Source organism: Leptodactylus fuscus, chromosome 4, assembly GCF_031893055.1.
Source record: "Leptodactylus fuscus isolate aLepFus1 chromosome 4, aLepFus1.hap2, whole genome shotgun sequence".
Classification (NCBI taxonomy): domain Eukaryota; kingdom Metazoa; phylum Chordata; class Amphibia; order Anura; family Leptodactylidae; genus Leptodactylus; species Leptodactylus fuscus.
Genome location: NC_134268.1, coordinates 147,707,255 through 147,724,549, shown reverse-complemented (window position 1 = coordinate 147,724,549; position 17,295 = coordinate 147,707,255).

Below are 17,295 nucleotides of genomic sequence, written 5' to 3'. Positions count from 1 at the left end.
GAGGGAGCCTCTAAAAACCCCAGCTTGGACCAATTCATGGTGGAGGGAGCCTCTAAAAACCCCAGTTTGGACCAATTCATGGTGGAGGGAGCCTCTAAAAAACCCAGTTTGGACCAATTCATGGTGGAGGGAGCCTCTAAACAGCCCAGTTTGGGCAAATTCATGGTGGAGGGAGCCTCTAAAAACCCCAGTTTGGACCAATTCATGGTGGAGGGAGCCTCTAAAAACCCCAGTTTGGACCAATTCATGGTGGAGGGAGCCTCTAAAAACCCCAGTTTGGACCAATTCATGGTGGAGGGAGCCTCTAAAAAACCCAGTTTGGACCAATTCATGGTGGAGGGAGCCTCTAACCAGCCCAGTTTGGACCAATTCATGGTGGAGGGAGCCTCTAAAAACCCCAGTTTGGACCAATTCATGGTGGAGGGAGCCTCTAAAAACCCCAATTTGGACCAATTCATGGTGGAGGGAGCCTCTAACCAGCCCAGTTTGGACCAATTCATGGTGGAGGGAGCCTCTAACCAGCCCAGTTTGGGCAAATTCATGGTGGAGGGAGCCTCTAAAAACCCCAATTTGGACCAATTCATGGTGGAGGGAGCCTCTAAAAACCCCAGTTTGGACCAATTCATGGTGGAGGGAGCCTCTAAAAACCCCAGTTTGGACCAATTCATGGTGGAGGGAGCCTCTAAAAAACCCAGTTTGGACCAATTCATGGTGGAGGGAGCCTCTAACCAGCCCAGTTTGGACCAATTCATGGTGGAGGGAGCCTCTAAACAGCCCAGTTTGGACCAATTCATGGTGGAGGGAGCCTCTAAAAACCCCAATTTGGACCAATTCATGGTGGAGGGAGCCTCTAAAAACCCCAGTTTGGACCAATTCATGGTGGAGGGAGCCTCTAAACAGCCCAGTTTGGGCAAATTCATGGTGGAGGGAGCCTCTAAAAACCCCAGTTTGGACCAATTCATGGTGGAGGGAGCCTCTAAAAACCCCAGTTTGGACCAATTCATGGTGGAGGGAGCCTCTAAAAACCCCAGTTTGGACCAATTCATGGTGGAGGGAGCCTCTAAAAAACCCAGTTTGGACCAATTCATGGTGGAGGGAGCCTCTAACCAGCCCAGTTTGGACCAATTCATGGTGGAGGGAGCCTCTAAACAGCCCAGTTTGGACCAATTCATGGTGGAGGGAGCCTCTAAAAACCCCAATTTGGACCAATTCATGGTGGAGGGAGCCTCTAACCAGCCCAGTTTGGACCAATTCATGGTGGAGGGAGCCTCTAAAAACCCCAATTTGGACCAATTCATGGTGGAGGGAGCCTCTAAACAGCCCAGTTTGGGCAAATTCATGGTGGAGGGAGCCTCTAAAAACCCCAGCTTGGACCAATTCATGGTGGAGGGAGCCTCTAAAAACCCCAGTTTGGACCAATTCATGGTGGAGGGAGCCTCTAAAAAACCCAGTTTGGACCAATTCATGGTGGAGGGAGCCTCTAAACAGCCCAGTTTGGGCAAATTCATGGTGGAGGGAGCCTCTAAAAACCCCAGTTTGGACCAATTCATGGTGGAGGGAGCCTCTAAAAACCCCAGTTTGGACCAATTCATGGTGGAGGGAGCCTCTAAAAACCCCAGTTTGGACCAATTCATGGTGGAGGGAGCCTCTAAAAAACCCAGTTTGGACCAATTCATGGTGGAGGGAGCCTCTAACCAGCCCAGTTTGGACCAATTCATGGTGGAGGGAGCCTCTAAACAGCCCAGTTTGGACCAATTCATGGTGGAGGGAGCCTCTAAAAACCCCAATTTGGACCAATTCATGGTGGAGGGAGCCTCTAACCAGCCCAGTTTGGACCAATTCATGGTGGAGGGAGCCTCTAACCAGCCCAGTTTGGGCAAATTCATGGTGGAGGGAGCCTCTAAAAACCCCAATTTGGACCAATTCATGGTGGAGGGAGCCTCTAAACAGCCCAGTTTGGGCAAATTCATGGTGGAGGGAGCCTCTAACCAGCCCAGTTTGAGCAAATTCATGGTGGAGGGAGCCTCTAAAAACCCCAATTTGGCCCAACTCATGGTGGAGGGAGCCTCTAAACAGCCCAGTTTGGGCAAATTCATGGTGGAGGGAGCCTCTAAAACCCCAGTTTGGACCAATTCATGGTGGAGGGAGCCTCTAAAAAACCCAGTTTGGACCAATTCATGGTGGAGGGAGCCTCTAACCAGCCCAGTTTGGACCAATTCATGGTGGAGGGAGCCTCTAAAAACCCCAGTTTGGACCAATTCATGGTGGAGGGAGCCTCTAAACAGCCCAGTTTGGACCAATTCATGGTGGAGGGAGCCTCTAAACAGCCCAGTTTGGGCAAATTCATGGTGGAGGGAGCCTCTAACCAGCCCAGTTTGGACCAATTCATGGTGGAGGGAGCCTCTAAAAACCCCAGTTTGGACCAATTCATGGTGGAGGGAGCCTCTAAAAACCCCAGTTTGGACCAATTCATGGTGGAGGGAGCCTCTAAAAACCCCAGTTTGGACCAATTCATGCTGGAGGGAGCCTCTAAACAGCCCAGTTTGGACCAATTCATGGTGGAGGGAGCCTCTAAAAACCCCAGTTTGGACCAATTCATGGTGGAGGGAGCCTCTAAAAACCCCAGTTTGGACCAATTCATGGTGGAGGGAGCCACTAAAAACCCCAGTTTGGACCAATTCATGGTGGAGGGAGCCTCTAAAAAACCCAGTTTGGACCAATTCATGGTGGAGGGAGCCTCTAACCAGCCCAGTTTGGACCAATTCATGGTGGAGGGAGCCTCTAAACAGCCCAGTTTGGGCAAATTCATGGTGGAGGGAGCCTCTAACCAGCCCAGTTTGGACCAATTCATGGTGGAGGGAGCCTCTAAAAACCCCAGTTTGGACCAATTCATGGTGGAGGGAGCCTCTAAAAACCCCAGTTTGGACCAATTCATGGTGGAGGGAGCCTCTAAAAACCCCAGTTTGGACCAATTCATGCTGGAGGGAGCCTCTAAACAGCCCAGTTTGGGCAAATTCATGGTGGAGGTAGCCTCTAAAAACCCCAGTTTGGACCAATTCATGGTGGAGGGAGCCTCTAAAAACCCCAATTTGGACCAATTCATGGTGGAGGGAGCCTCTAAACAGCCCAGTTTGGGCAAATTCATGGTGGAGGGAGCCTCTAAAAACCCCAGTTTGGACCAATTCATGGTGGAGGGAGCCTCTAAAAACCCCAGTTTGGACCAATTCATGGTGGAGGGAGCCTCTAAAAAACCCAGTTTGGACCAATTCATGGTGGAGGGAGCCTCTAAACAGCCCAGTTTGGGCAAATTCATGGTGGAGGGAGCCTCTAAAAACCCCAGTTTGGACCAATTCATGGTGGAGGGAGCCTCTAAAAACCCCAGTTTGGACCAATTCATGGTGGAGGGAGCCTCTAAAAACCCCAGTTTGGACCAATTCATGGTGGAGGGAGCCTCTAAAAAACCCAGTTTGGACCAATTCATGGTGGAGGGAGCCTCTAACCAGCCCAGTTTTGACCAATTCATGGTGGAGGGAGCCTCTAAAAACCCCAGTTTGGACCAATTCATGGTGGAGGGAGCCTCTAAACAGCCCAGTTTGGACCAATTCATGGTGGAGGGAGCCTCTAAAAACCCCAATTTGGACCAATTCATGGTGGAGGGAGCCTCTAACCAGCCCAGTTTGGACCAATTCATGGTGGAGGGAGCCTCTAACCAGCCCAGTTTGGGCAAATTCATGGTGGAGGGAGCCTCTAAATACCCCAATTTGGACCAATTCATGGTGGAGGGAGCCTCTAAACAGCCCAGTTTTGGCAAATTCATGGTGGAGGGAGCCTTTAAAAACCCCAGTTTGGACCAATTCATGGTGGAGGGAGCCTCTAACCAGCCCAGTTTGGGCAAATTCATGGTGGAGGGAGCCTCTAACCAGCAGAGTTGTGGGAAAGCAGGGTGGAGGGAGCCTCTAACCAGCAGAGTTGGTAGAAATCAGGGTGGAGGGAGCCTCTAACCAGCAGAGTTGGGGGAAATCATGTTGGAGGGAGCCTAGTATTAGCAGAATTGTGCAACGCTTATGGTGGATGAGTATGAGGATGCGGAGGAATTGGAGAGGTTGAGTACAGACATGGAGTTTCATGTTGGGGTGCTTTACACAGGTGGGCACAAAAATGAAGGCTCTATCCAGTGGTGGTTCATTTTTATCAAAGTGAGCCGGTCGGCACTCTCAGCTGACAGACGGGTGCGCTTGTCAGTGATGATGCCACCGGCTGCACTGAACACCCTCTCAGATAGGACGCTGGCGGCAGGACAGGACAGCACCTCCAAGGCATATAGGGCAAGTTCAAGCCACAGGTCCAACTTCGACACCCAATACGTGTAGGGCGCAGAGGGGTCGGAGAGGACAGGGCTGTGGTCGGAAAGGTATTCCCGCAACATGCGCCTATACTTCTCACGCCTGGTGACACTAGGACCCTCTGTGGCGGCACTTTGGCGAGGGGGTGCCATCAAGGTGTCCCAGACCTTAGACAGTGTGCCCCTCGTTTGTGTGGACCGGTGAGAAATTGGTCGCCTACTGGAGGAACTGTCCTCCCTGCCGCCAACGTCACATGCTGGAAACATCTCCATCATATTCTGCACCAATTGCCTGTGGCAAGCATTGATGCGATTGGCCCTCCCCTCTACCGGAATAAAAGACGAGATGTTGTTTTTATACCGGGGGTCAAGGATAGCAAAGATCCAGTACTGGTTGTCCTCCATGATTTTGACAATACGCTTGTCGGTTGTAAAGCACCCCAACATGAACTCAGCCATGTCTGCCACAGTGTTAGTTGGCATGACTCCTCTGGCCCCACCGGAAAGTTCAATCTCCATTTCCTCCTCATCCTCCATGTCTACCCATCCGCGCTGCAACAATGGGACGATTCGAAGTTGCCCGGAAGCCTCCTGTATCACCATCACATCATCGGACAACTCTTCTTCCTCCTCCTCCTCCTCCATTAAACGCGATGAAGCGGACAGATGTGTGGACCTACTCTCCAGCTGTGACGGATCGGATGCTATCCCTGACTCCTCTGTGTGATCTGAGTTATCCCTGATGTCAATCAGGGATTCTCTCAGACCACACAAGAGCGGGATTGTAAGGCTCACCATCGCATCCTCAGAGCTCACCCTCCTTGTGGACTCCTCAAACACCCGTAGGATGTCACAAAGGTCTCTCATCCATGGCCACTCATGGATGAGAAACTGAGGCAGCTGACTTTGTGGCACCCTAGGGTTTTGTAGCTGGTATTCCATCAAAGGTCTCTGCTGCTCAACCACTCTATTCAACATCTGAAACGTTGAGTTCCAGCGTGTGGGGACGTCGCACAAAAGCCGGTGTTGTGGCACATGCAGGCGTTGCTGGAGAGATTTTAAGCTAGCAGCGGCTACTGTCGACTTGCGAAAGTGGGCGCACATGCGCCGCACTTTCACCAGTAGCTCTGGAACATTGGGGTAGCTCTTTAGGAAACGTTGCACCACTAGGTTGAAGACGTGGGCCAGGCATGGAACATGTTGGAGTCCGGCAAGCTCCAGAGCTGCTACCAGGTTCCGGCCGTTATCACAAACGACCATGCCTGGGCCCAGGTGCAGCGGCTCAAACCATATTGCCGTCTCATCGAGGAGGGCATCCCTCACCTCGGAGGCAGTGTGCTGTCTGTCCCCCAAGCTGATCAGCTTCAGCACAGCCTGCTGACGTCTACCAACGCCAGTGCTGCAACGTTTCCAACTCGTAGCTGGGGTCAATCTAACAGCGGAGGAGGAGGCGGTGGCGGAGGAGGAGGCGGTAGAGGAGGAGGAGGAGGGGGGTGTTCTTCTCGTGTCCCTGCCAGGAATGTTAGGCGGGGAGACGAGGTACACCGGGCCAGTTTGGGAAGCAGTCCCAGCCTCAACTACATTCACCCAGTGTGCCGTCAGTGAAATGTAGCGTCCCTGTCCGCATGCACTTGTCCACGCGTCGGTGGTCAAGTGGACCTTTGTGCAAAGCGCGGAACTAAGGGCCCGCCTGATGTTGAGTGACACGTGCTGGTGCAAGGCGGGGACGGCACACCGGGAGAAGTAGTGACGGCTAGGGACGGCATAGCGAGGTGCCGCAGTTGCCATCAGGTCCAGGAAGGCGGGAGTTTCAACAAGCCGGAACGCCAACATCTCCTGGGCCAGCAGTTTAGCGATGTTGGCGTTCAAGGCTTGCGCGTGTGGGTGGTTAGCGGTGTATTTCTGCCGCCGCTCCAATGTCTGAGAGATGGTGGGTTGTTGTAAAGAAGCGCCTGATGGTGCCTTTGATGGTGCAGGAGAAGGAGATAAGACAGGAACAGGGGAGGATGAGGGAGAAGTCAACAAAGTGGCGGAGGCAGATGAAGTGGTGTCCTGGCTCGTCCTCTGGAGTGCATCGCCAGCACAGTCAGCAGTGGCAGTGGCAGAGGCAGAGGCAGTTGCAGAGGCAGTGGCAGTGGCGTGAACGGCAGGCGGCCTTTGTCCTGCCGTTGCTGCCTGCCACTGATTCCAGTGCTTGGATTCCAAATGACAGCGCATTGAAGTGGTGGACAGGTTGCTCTTCTCAGAGCCCCTAATCAATTTCGAGAGGCAAATTGTGCAGACAACACTATATCTGTCCTCGGCGCATTCCTTGAAAAAACTCCACACCTTCGAGAAACGTGCCCTCGAGGTGGGAGTTTTTCGGGGCTGGGTACGAACTGGAACATCTTGGGAGATTCCGGGTGTGGCCTGGCTTCGCCTAAGCTGCTGACCTCTGCCTCTGCCTCTAGCTACCCTTTTTGGTGCTGCACTTGCCTCAACATCCACACTACTTTCCCCGCTTGACATCCCCCCTGTCCAGGTCGGGTCAGTGTCCTCATCATCCACCACTTCCTCTTCCAACTCCTGTCTCATCTCCTCCTCCCGCACAATGCGCCGGTCAACTGGATGCCCTGACGGCAACTGCGTCACATCATCGTCGATGAGGGTGGGTTGCTGGTCATCCACCACCAAATCGAACGGAGATGGAGGAGACTCTAGTGTTTGAGCATCTGGACACAGATGCTCCTCTGTTAGGTTCGTGGAATCGTGACGTGGAGAGGCAGGTTGAGGGACAATGAAAGGAGCGGAGAACAGCTCTGGGGAGCAGGGACAGTTGGGGTTATTGTTCTGTGAAGCTTGGGAATTTTGGGAGGAAGGAGGACAAGACTGTTGGGTAATAGGAGGAGAGGAGGCAGAGTCTGACTGGCTGCTGGACAATGTGCTGTAAGCGTTCTCTGACAGCCATTGCAAGACCTGTTCCTGGTTCTCGGGCCTACTAAGGTTTGTACCCTGCAGTTTAGTTAATGTGGCAAGCAACCCTGGCACTGTGGAGTGGCGCAATGCTTGCTGCCCCACAGGAGTAGGCACGGGACGCCCTGTGGCTTCACTGCTACCTTGCTCCCCAGAACCATTCCCCCGACCTCGCCCACGGCCTCGTCCACGTCCCTTTCCGGGAGCCTTGCGCATTTTGAATTCCCAGTTAGAAATTGGCACTATATACCAGTAGCAAAAATTGTGGGTGCACGTAACCCCAATATATTCTTTGAATTCCCAGTCAGACAATGGCACTATATACCAGTAGCAAGAAATGAGGGTATTTATAACCCCAATATATTCTTTTAATTACCAGTCAGAAACTGGCACTATATGGCAGTAGCAAGAAATGAGGGTATTTATAACCCCAATATATTCTTTGAATTCCCAGTCAGACAATGGCACTGTATACCAGTAGTAAAAATTGTGGGTGCACGTAACCCCAATATATTCTTTGAATTACCAGTCAGAAACTGGCACTATATGGCAGTAGCAAGAAATGAGGGTATTTGTAACCCCAATATATTCTTTCAATTCCCAGTCAGAAACTGGCACTGTATACCAGTAGTAAAAATTGTGGGTGCACGTAACCCCAATATATTCTTTGAATTCCCAGTCAGACAATGGCACTATATACCAGTAGCAAGAAATGAGGGTATTTATAACCCCAATATATTCTTTGAATTCCCAGTCAGAAACTGGCACTATATGGCAGTAGCAAGAAATGAGGGTATTTATAACCCCAATATATTCTTTGAATTCCCAGTCAGACAATGGCACTGTATACCAGTAGTAAAAATTGTGGGTGCACGTAACCCCAATATATTCTTTGAATTACCAGTCAGAAACTGGCACTATATGGCAGTAGCAAGAAATGAGGGTATTTGTAACCCCAATATATTCTTTGAATTACCAGTCAGAAACTGGCACTATATGGCAGTAGCAAGAAATGAGGGTATTTGTAACCCCAATATATTCTTTGAATTCCCAGTCAGAAACTGGCACTGTATACCAGTAGTAAAAATTGTGGGTGCACGTAACCCCAATATATTCTTTGAATTCCCAGTCAGACAATGGCACTATATACCAGTAGCAAGAAATGAGGGTATTTATAACCCCAATATATTCTTTGAATTACCAGTCAGAAACTGGCACTATATGGCAGTAGCAAGAAATGAGGGTATTTGTAACCCCAATATATTCTTTGAATTCCCAGTCAGAAACTGGCACTGTATACCAGTAGTAAAAATTGTGGGTGCACGTAACCCCAATATATTCTTTGAATTACCAGTCAGAAACTGGCACTATATGGCAGTAGCAAGAAATGAGGGTATTTGTAACCCCAATATATTCTTTGAATTCCCAGTCAGAAACTGGCACTGTATACCAGTAGTAAAAATTGTGGGTGCACGTAACCCCAATATATTCTTTGAATTCCCAGTCAGACAATGGCACTATATACCAGTAGCAAGAAATGAGGGTATTTATAACCCCAATATATTCTTTGAATTCCCAGTCAGACAATGGCACTGTATACCAGTAGTAAAAATTGTGGGTGCACGTAACCCCAATATATTCTTTGAATTCCCAGTCAGAAACTGGCACTATATGGCAGTAGCAAGAAATGAGGGTATTTATAACCCCAATATATGCTTTGAATTCCCAGTCAGACAATGGCACTGTATACCAGTAGTAAAAATTGTGGGTGCACGTAACCCCAATATATTCTTTGAATTACCAGTCAGAAACTGGCACTATATGGCAGTAGCAAGAAATGAGGGTATTTGTAACCCCAATATATTCTTTGAATTCCCAGTCAGAAACTGGCACTGTATACCAGTAGTAAAAATTGTGGGTGCACGTAACCCCAATATATTCTTTGAATTCCCAGTCAGACAATGGCACTATATACCAGTAGCAAGAAATGAGGGTATTTATAACCCCAATATATTCTTTGAATTCCCAGTCAGAAACTGGCCCTATATGGCAGTAGCAAGAAATGAGGGTATTTATAACCCCAATATATTCTTTGAATTCCCAGTCAGACAATGGCACTGTATACCAGTAGTAAAAATTGTGGGTGCACGTAACCCCAATATATTCTTTGAATTACCAGTCAGAAACTGGCACTATATGGCAGTAGCAAGAAATGAGGGTATTTGTAACCCCAATATATTCTTTGAATTCCCAGTCAGAAACTGGCACTGTATACCAGTAGTAAAAATTGTGGGTGCACGTAACCCCAATATATTCTTTGAATTCCCAGTCAGACAATGGCACTATATACCAGTAGCAAGAAATGAGGGTATTTATGACCCCAATATATTCTTTGAATTCCCAGTCAGAAACTGGCACTATATGGCAGTAGCAAGAAATGAGGGTATTTATAACCCCAATATATTCTTTGAATTCCCAGTCAGACAATGGCACTGTATACCAGTAGTAAAAATTGTGGGTGCACGTAACCCCAATATATTCTTTGAATTACCAGTCAGAAACTGGCACTATATGGCAGTAGCAAGAAATGAGGGTATTTGTAACCCCAATATATTCTTTGAATTCCCAGTCAGAAACTGGCACTGTATGCCAGTAGTAAAAATTGTGGGTGCACGTAACCCCAATATATTCTTTGAATTCCCAGTCAGACAATGGCACTATATACCAGTAGCAAGAAATGAGGGTATTTATAACCCCAATATATTCTTTGAATTACCAGTCAGAAACTGGCACTATATGGCAGTAGCAAGAAATGAGGGTATTTGTAACCCCAATATATTCTTTGAATTCCCAGTCAGAAACTGGCACTGTATACCAGTAGTAAAAATTGTGGGTGCACGTAACCCCAATATATTCTTTGAATTACCAGTCAGAAACTGGCACTATATGGCAGTAGCAAGAAATGAGGGTATTTGTAACCCCAATATATTCTTTGAATTCCCAGTCAGAAACTGGCACTGTATACCAGTAGTAAAAATTGTGGGTGCACGTAACCCCAATATATTCTTTGAATTCCCAGTCAGACAATGGCACTATATACCAGTAGCAAGAAATGAGGGTATTTATAACCCCAATATATTCTTTGAATTACCAGTCAGAAACTGGCACTATATGGCAGTAGCAAGAAATGAGGGTATTTGTAACCCCAATATATTCTTTGAATTCCCAGTCAGAAACTGGCACTGTATACCAGTAGTAAAAATTGTGGGTGCACGTAACCCCAATATATTCTTTGAATTACCAGTCAGAAACTGGCACTATATGGCAGTAGCAAGAAATGAGGGTATTTGTAACCCCAATATATTCTTTGAATTCCCAGTCAGAAACTGGCACTGTATACCAGTAGTAAAAATTGTGGGTGCACGTAACCCCAATATATTCTTTGAATTCCCAGTCAGACAATGGCACTATATACCAGTAGCAAGAAATGAGGGTATTTATAACCCCAATATATTCTTTGAATTCCCAGTCAGACAATGGCACTGTATACCAGTAGTAAAAATTGTGGGTGCACGTAACCCCAATATATTCTTTGAATTCCCAGTCAGAAACTGGCACTATATGGCAGTAGCAAGAAATGAGGGTATTTATAACCCCAATATATTCTTTGAATTCCCAGTCAGACAATGGCACTGTATACCAGTAGTAAAAATTGTGGGTGCACGTAACCCCAATATATTCTTTGAATTACCAGTCAGAAACTGGCACTATATGGCAGTAGCAAGAAATGAGGGTATTTGTAACCCCAATATATTCTTTGAATTCCCAGTCAGAAACTGGCACTGTATACCAGTAGTAAAAATTGTGGGTGCACGTAACCCCAATATATTCTTTGAATTACCAGTCAGAAACTGGCACTATATGGCAGTAGCAAGAAATGAGGGTATTTGTAACCCCAATATATTCTTTGAATTCCCAGTCAGAAACTGGCACTGTATACCAGTAGTAAAAATTGTGGGTGCACGTAACCCCAATATATTCTTTGAATTCCCAGTCAGACAATGGCACTATATACCAGTAGCAAGAAATGAGGGTATTTATAACCCCAATATATTCTTTGAATTACCAGTCAGAAACTGGCACTATATGGCAGTAGCAAGAAATGAGGGTATTTGTAACCCCAATATATTCTTTGAATTCCCAGTCAGAAACTGGCACTGTATACCAGTAGTAAAAATTGTGGGTGCACGTAACCCCAATATATTCTTTGAATTACCAGTCAGAAACTGGCACTATATGGCAGTAGCAAGAAATGAGGGTATTTGTAACCCCAATATATTCTTTGAATTCCCAGTCAGAAACTGGCACTGTATACCAGTAGTAAAAATTGTGGGTGCACGTAACCCCAATATATTCTTTGAATTCCCAGTCAGACAATGGCACTATATACCAGTAGCAAGAAATGAGGGTATTTATAACCCCAATATATTCTTTGAATTCCCAGTCAGACAATGGCACTGTATACCAGTAGTAAAAATTGTGGGTGCACGTAACCCCAATATATTCTTTGAATTCCCAGTCAGAAACTGGCACTATATGGCAGTAGCAAGAAATAAGGGTATTTATAACCCCAATATATTCTTTGAATTCCCAGTCAGACAATGGCACTGTATACCAGTAGTAAAAATTGTGGGTGCACGTAACCCCAATATATTCTTTGAATTCCCAGTCAGAAACTGGCACTATATGGCAGTAGCAAGAAATGAGGGTATTTGTAACCCCAATATATTCTTTGAATTCCCAGTCAGAAACTGGCACTGTATACCAGTAGTAAAAATTGTGGGTGCACGTAACCCCAATATATTCTTTGAATTCCCAGTCAGACAATGGCACTATATACCAGTAGCAAGAAATGAGGGTATTTATAACCCCAATATATTCTTTGAATTCCCAGTCAGAAACTGGCACTATATGGCAGTAGCAAGAAATGAGGGTATTTATAACCCCAATATATTCTTTGAATTCCCAGTCAGAAACTGGCACTGTATACCAGTAGTAAAAATTGTGGGTGCACGTAACCCCAATATATTCTTTGAATTCCCAGTCAGACAATGGCACTATATGGCAGTAGCAAAAATAGTGGGTGTATATAGCCCCAATTCTATTGCTAGGGGACTTGCAGGGTATTTCTGGGGTGAAGGTGGGGGGGCACACCGTTGGAACGGGTATCGGGGGTATATATCGGGTATACGGGAATACACTGACAGTGTATTCCATTCAGGATCCTGGGAAAGCTGGGTTGCGGCGATTGAGCCCGTCAGTGCCACGTTACACTGACAAGCTTCTCCCTGGAATTTAGCTCTTACAAGAGCTGTTGTGGTTGTCTTCTCCTTCCTATCCTAGCCTGTCCCTGCCTTTCCAGAATCTAAGCCCTAGCTAGCTGGACGGAAACCTCCGTCCTCGGTGAATTGCAAGCTCAGAATGACGCGAACCTGGGCGGCGCTGTTCTTTTAAATTAGAGGTCACATGTTTTCGGCAGCCAATGGGTTTTGCCTACTTTTCTCAACGTCACCGGTGTCGTAGTTCCTGTCCCACCTACCCTGCGCTGTTATTGGAGCAAAAAAGGCGCCAGGGAAGGTGGGAGGGGAATCGAGTAATGGCGCACTTTACCACGCGGTGTTCGATTCGATTCGAACATGCCGAACAGCCTAATATCCGATCGAACATGAGTTCGATAGAACACTGTTCGCTCATCTCTACCGCCCACCGCACACAGTAAGTATAATTTGCATATTCGTTTTTAGGGTATTATTTTAAAATGGGGGGGGTTTAAATAAGATTAGCAGTGCCTGAATAGCCTTTTTAAAGGCTATTTAGGCATATGTGGGGTTCATACAGCATAATTTTAGCTGATAGAGCCCCTTTAATTCATATATAAATGAGGCGTTCTGGGCATCCAGTGCATGGCTATGTATCAGCTGATACACTCTTTATGTTTGGGAAAACCACTGCAATCACAATCACCTTAAACATCTTCATGACTGGTCATTTTCCATGGTTCATGAGAAGACACATTTTAGTGTCTTTCCTATAGACATGGGGTTTATTTTTAAGTATTTTTTTTCCAGGAAAATGTAAAAAAAAAGTGGAGTAATATTTCTGTATTTCACAGTTTCAGTTTTAGAAATAGTTTTTATTCTCTCTTATTGTCATTTTTTCTGTCGGCCTAGAACCTGTGATGTGGGCATGGTAGAGTCATTCTTTTTGTACCCCTGTAAGGTCATAATAGACCTTTTTTGGGCATAACAACATTAACTTTTTTTTCTTTTCTGCTGATCTACCGTATTTTTCGGACTATAAGACGCACTTTTTTTCCTCCCAATATGGGAGGAAAATGTGTGTGCGTCTTATAGTCCAAATGCAGCGTGCGCAGCGTCTGTGTCCCGTCTGTGCGAATCAAAAGGAGAGCAGCACGGTGCCTGCCTGGTCTGCCCCTCCTTCCCTGTCTGTGTCGCGTCATTGCAGGAGCGAGACATGAGAGGCAGGGAAGTAGGGGTGGGCCAGACAGGTGAAGGAGGCGTGGTTTCAAGCTTGCCGAGAAAACCACGCCTCCTTCTCCCGTCTGGCCCGCCCCTCCTTCACTGCCTCTCAGATCTGGCTCCTGCAATGAAGCCACACAGACAAGGAAGGAGGGGCGGGCCAGATGGGAGGAGGCGTGGTTTTCTCGGCAAGCTTGAAACCACGCCTCCTTCACCCGTCTGGCCCGCTCCTACTTCCCTGCCTGTGTGGCTTCATTGCAGGAGCAAGATCTGAGAGGCGTGTTTTCAAGTTTGCTTAGAAAACCACACCTCCTTCACCCGTCTGGCCCGCCCCTTTTTCTCTTCTTGCATAGCTTCACTGCAGGGTGTCTCTTTCCATCCATGGATGCCAAACCTGTGCACAAAGTGTATGAAACAATTTTAATTAAAACTATATATATATGTATATATATATATGATCAAATCACCCCCATATCCCTAGAATACATATAAAACAAAAACATTACTGTTGAAACACATACACATTTGGTATCCCTGTGTCCGAAAACCCCCGGTTCTATTTACATTGGTGAAATATTAGATTATTAAAAATTTTACAAATTTTTTTTTGCTTAAATTTTTTTCCCCCTATTTTCCTCCTCTAAAACCCGATGCGTCTTATAGTCCGAAAAATACGGTAAATATATTTACACTAGGACCCCAGAGCTCCTGCAGACCCCTGAAACCAACAATCATATGACAGCTGAGAGGAAACTGATCATTGCTATATATACAGCAATTGAGCAGGCAAAGGAGGGAATAACCCTTTCCTATACAAATGTGTGTAAAACTCGAGCATCTTGCAAAAAAATATAAAATCTTTTTTATTCCATTAAAGTTAAAAATAGAAGTACATCAAGCAGTAAACACTATTATCGAGGTATTGCTTTTCTATTTCACTATGACATTTTGAAATTGTTGTAAAAAAAAACTGCGGAGCAACCTCTCTAACAAATTGAAAAGGAGAAAGTGTTTGCATTGTTGGAGAGTGGTTGAAGGAAAGGCAAGCAACAAGCAAGAAAAAGTAAATAAGTGTCAAGAAAGTCAGAAACATAAATGGGAGGAGAGAATCATTATGGAACTTGAACATTGGTCCAATATAATTAAGTATAGAAAAAAGAAGAATTCATAAGTTTACCCTACAAAACATTGTTTTATTTGTATAATTAGAAGTTGAGGGTTGGGAGTTCCTTGAACTATTTTCAAAATAGGCTGTTTAATGTACTAAGGTTAACAGGTTGCAGTTCAGTACTGGCCAGCCCCAGGAAAACAGAGACACAAGAGCAAATTAAATAATACTGTGTTAAAGCATAATTAAACAAAACATTAGATTTCCTGGCACTATTTGTGTCATTAATAGAGATGAGCGAATACTATTCGAAACAGCCGTTTCGAATAGCACGCTCCCATAGAAATGAATGGACGTAGCGAGCACGCGGGTGGTTAACCGGCCAGCTGCCGGCAAAGTCTGCGTGCCAGCCGCTTCCATTCATTTCTATGGGAGCGTGCTATTCGAAACGGCTGTTTCGAATAGTGTTCGCTCATCTCTAGTCATTAATATACTAATAATATACTATTAATATACTAATATGATATACTTTATGATACATGTCTCCTTTCTGTGAAATTATATGTATATTAAATCAGTATTAGAAAGAGAGATAAATCGTTTAAAGATGTTGTCCAGTAATTGGAGCAACCCATTTGGTGAGTGGAAGGTGCAAAATAAAAAAAAGTTAATAATAAAAAAAGAATACTCACCTGTCCCCAGCACTCCATTGTCTGCTGCCAGTGTCCATTCAGTCTCGTGCCGCCACCTTCTTGCTGGCACTCCTGCACCTCATGTGACTGCTAAGATGAATTAAGTATGGGGAACAGTGATGGGGCCATTATATTGTGAGGGGGGCTAACATCCTGTGGAGGGACATTAAAATGTGTGGGGTATATTAAAGGGGATTTCCAGGGCTAATTTTGTTATAGCCTATCCTCAGCATAGGCCATAAATACCTGATCAATAGGGGGGCTGACACACGGCCCCTTCAGCTATACAGAACCACTTTCAGCTAGTGTATCAGGAGGGGGGGGGGGGAATAGAGTAAGGGCCAGTTTATGAGGGAGCAATAGTGAAGGAGACTGGTCCCCCCCACTATGGCAGCATTGGGTCAGTACTCACCTGTTTGCTCCATGGTCCTGCTCCTGCTTGCCTCGGGCACACTGTTGTGATGCCATGAGCGCCCAGAGCAGGAAGAAGCAGTAGGTGCCCTAGCAGTCAGTTAAGTATTGGGGCTTAGCTTCTAGGCCACAGGCTCATTACAGCCTGTGGCCTACAAGCCTGAGAGTGGTAGAGCAGGAAGCCTGTCAGTGGTGCCAATTCTCCCCAGTTTTGCGATCTGATTATTAAAACTGCATCACAAAGCCGCGGAGAACCGGGCTGCATCTCTTACCTCTCCCCGCTCCAGATTGCAGCCTCTCCTCTTCTAGCTTCAGCCTGGGCCCTGTGCGTCACAATGACATAATGGTGTATGGAGGTGCCCTGAGCAGGAGTGTGGAGAGGTAAGTGAATAGGGGCCATTACCGCACTTCCACTACAGTACATATTAAAAAATAGCAGGGGGGATTTTAGTAGGGCTCCCTAAAGGCATGGGGCCCACCGGGGGATTCACCGATCCCCTGGTAGGCCAATCAGACCCTGTTAGTTTCAAATGAAAGATGAGAATCTCTTTTTTGTATTACATTAAAATAATGTTTCTATGTTTTTTAATGCCTGAGATATAACTGTTTGAAGTCACACTCCCCATTGCTCCCCATTGCTGGCACACACAAGCCTGTACACCATACACAGGGAGAAGCAGGTTCAAGTTTTAATTTGAGAAGCCAGAAAAACAATGAAGAAATGCTGGATATCACAGAAAGGAAACAAATTCGCTAACTAAGTATATTACAAAATGTATGACATAAATACTGCCAGAAAATCAAAAGTTGTTCGAAAATTTAGTTATACATTAAATTTAGATATCATAGAACTGGTGATGATGTAGCAAAACTATCATAGTGATTCACACTGGATGATAAATTTGGTGCAGCTTTAGACACCATTGTCTAATTTTATAACACTTCTTGTTTGGTTTACTTTAATACGCTTTTTATGGCAATATTTTGGCGCAACGTCGTGCATCTTAGGTGATGCCAATTTCTCACCAAACCATGACCACTTATAGGGCTAAGACCCCACGGGACAATATGCAGCGCTATGAACAGAAAGTTCACTGAGTTTTCCTCCACGGACTTTCTGTTACCACGGGGAAGCCGCCGGCGTTTCCATAGATATAATTGACATGCTGTGATTTCCAAAATCACGCCGATTTTGGAAATCGCAGCGTGTCTGCGCTGCGGTTTTTATCGCAAAGTGGGCATGGAATTCGC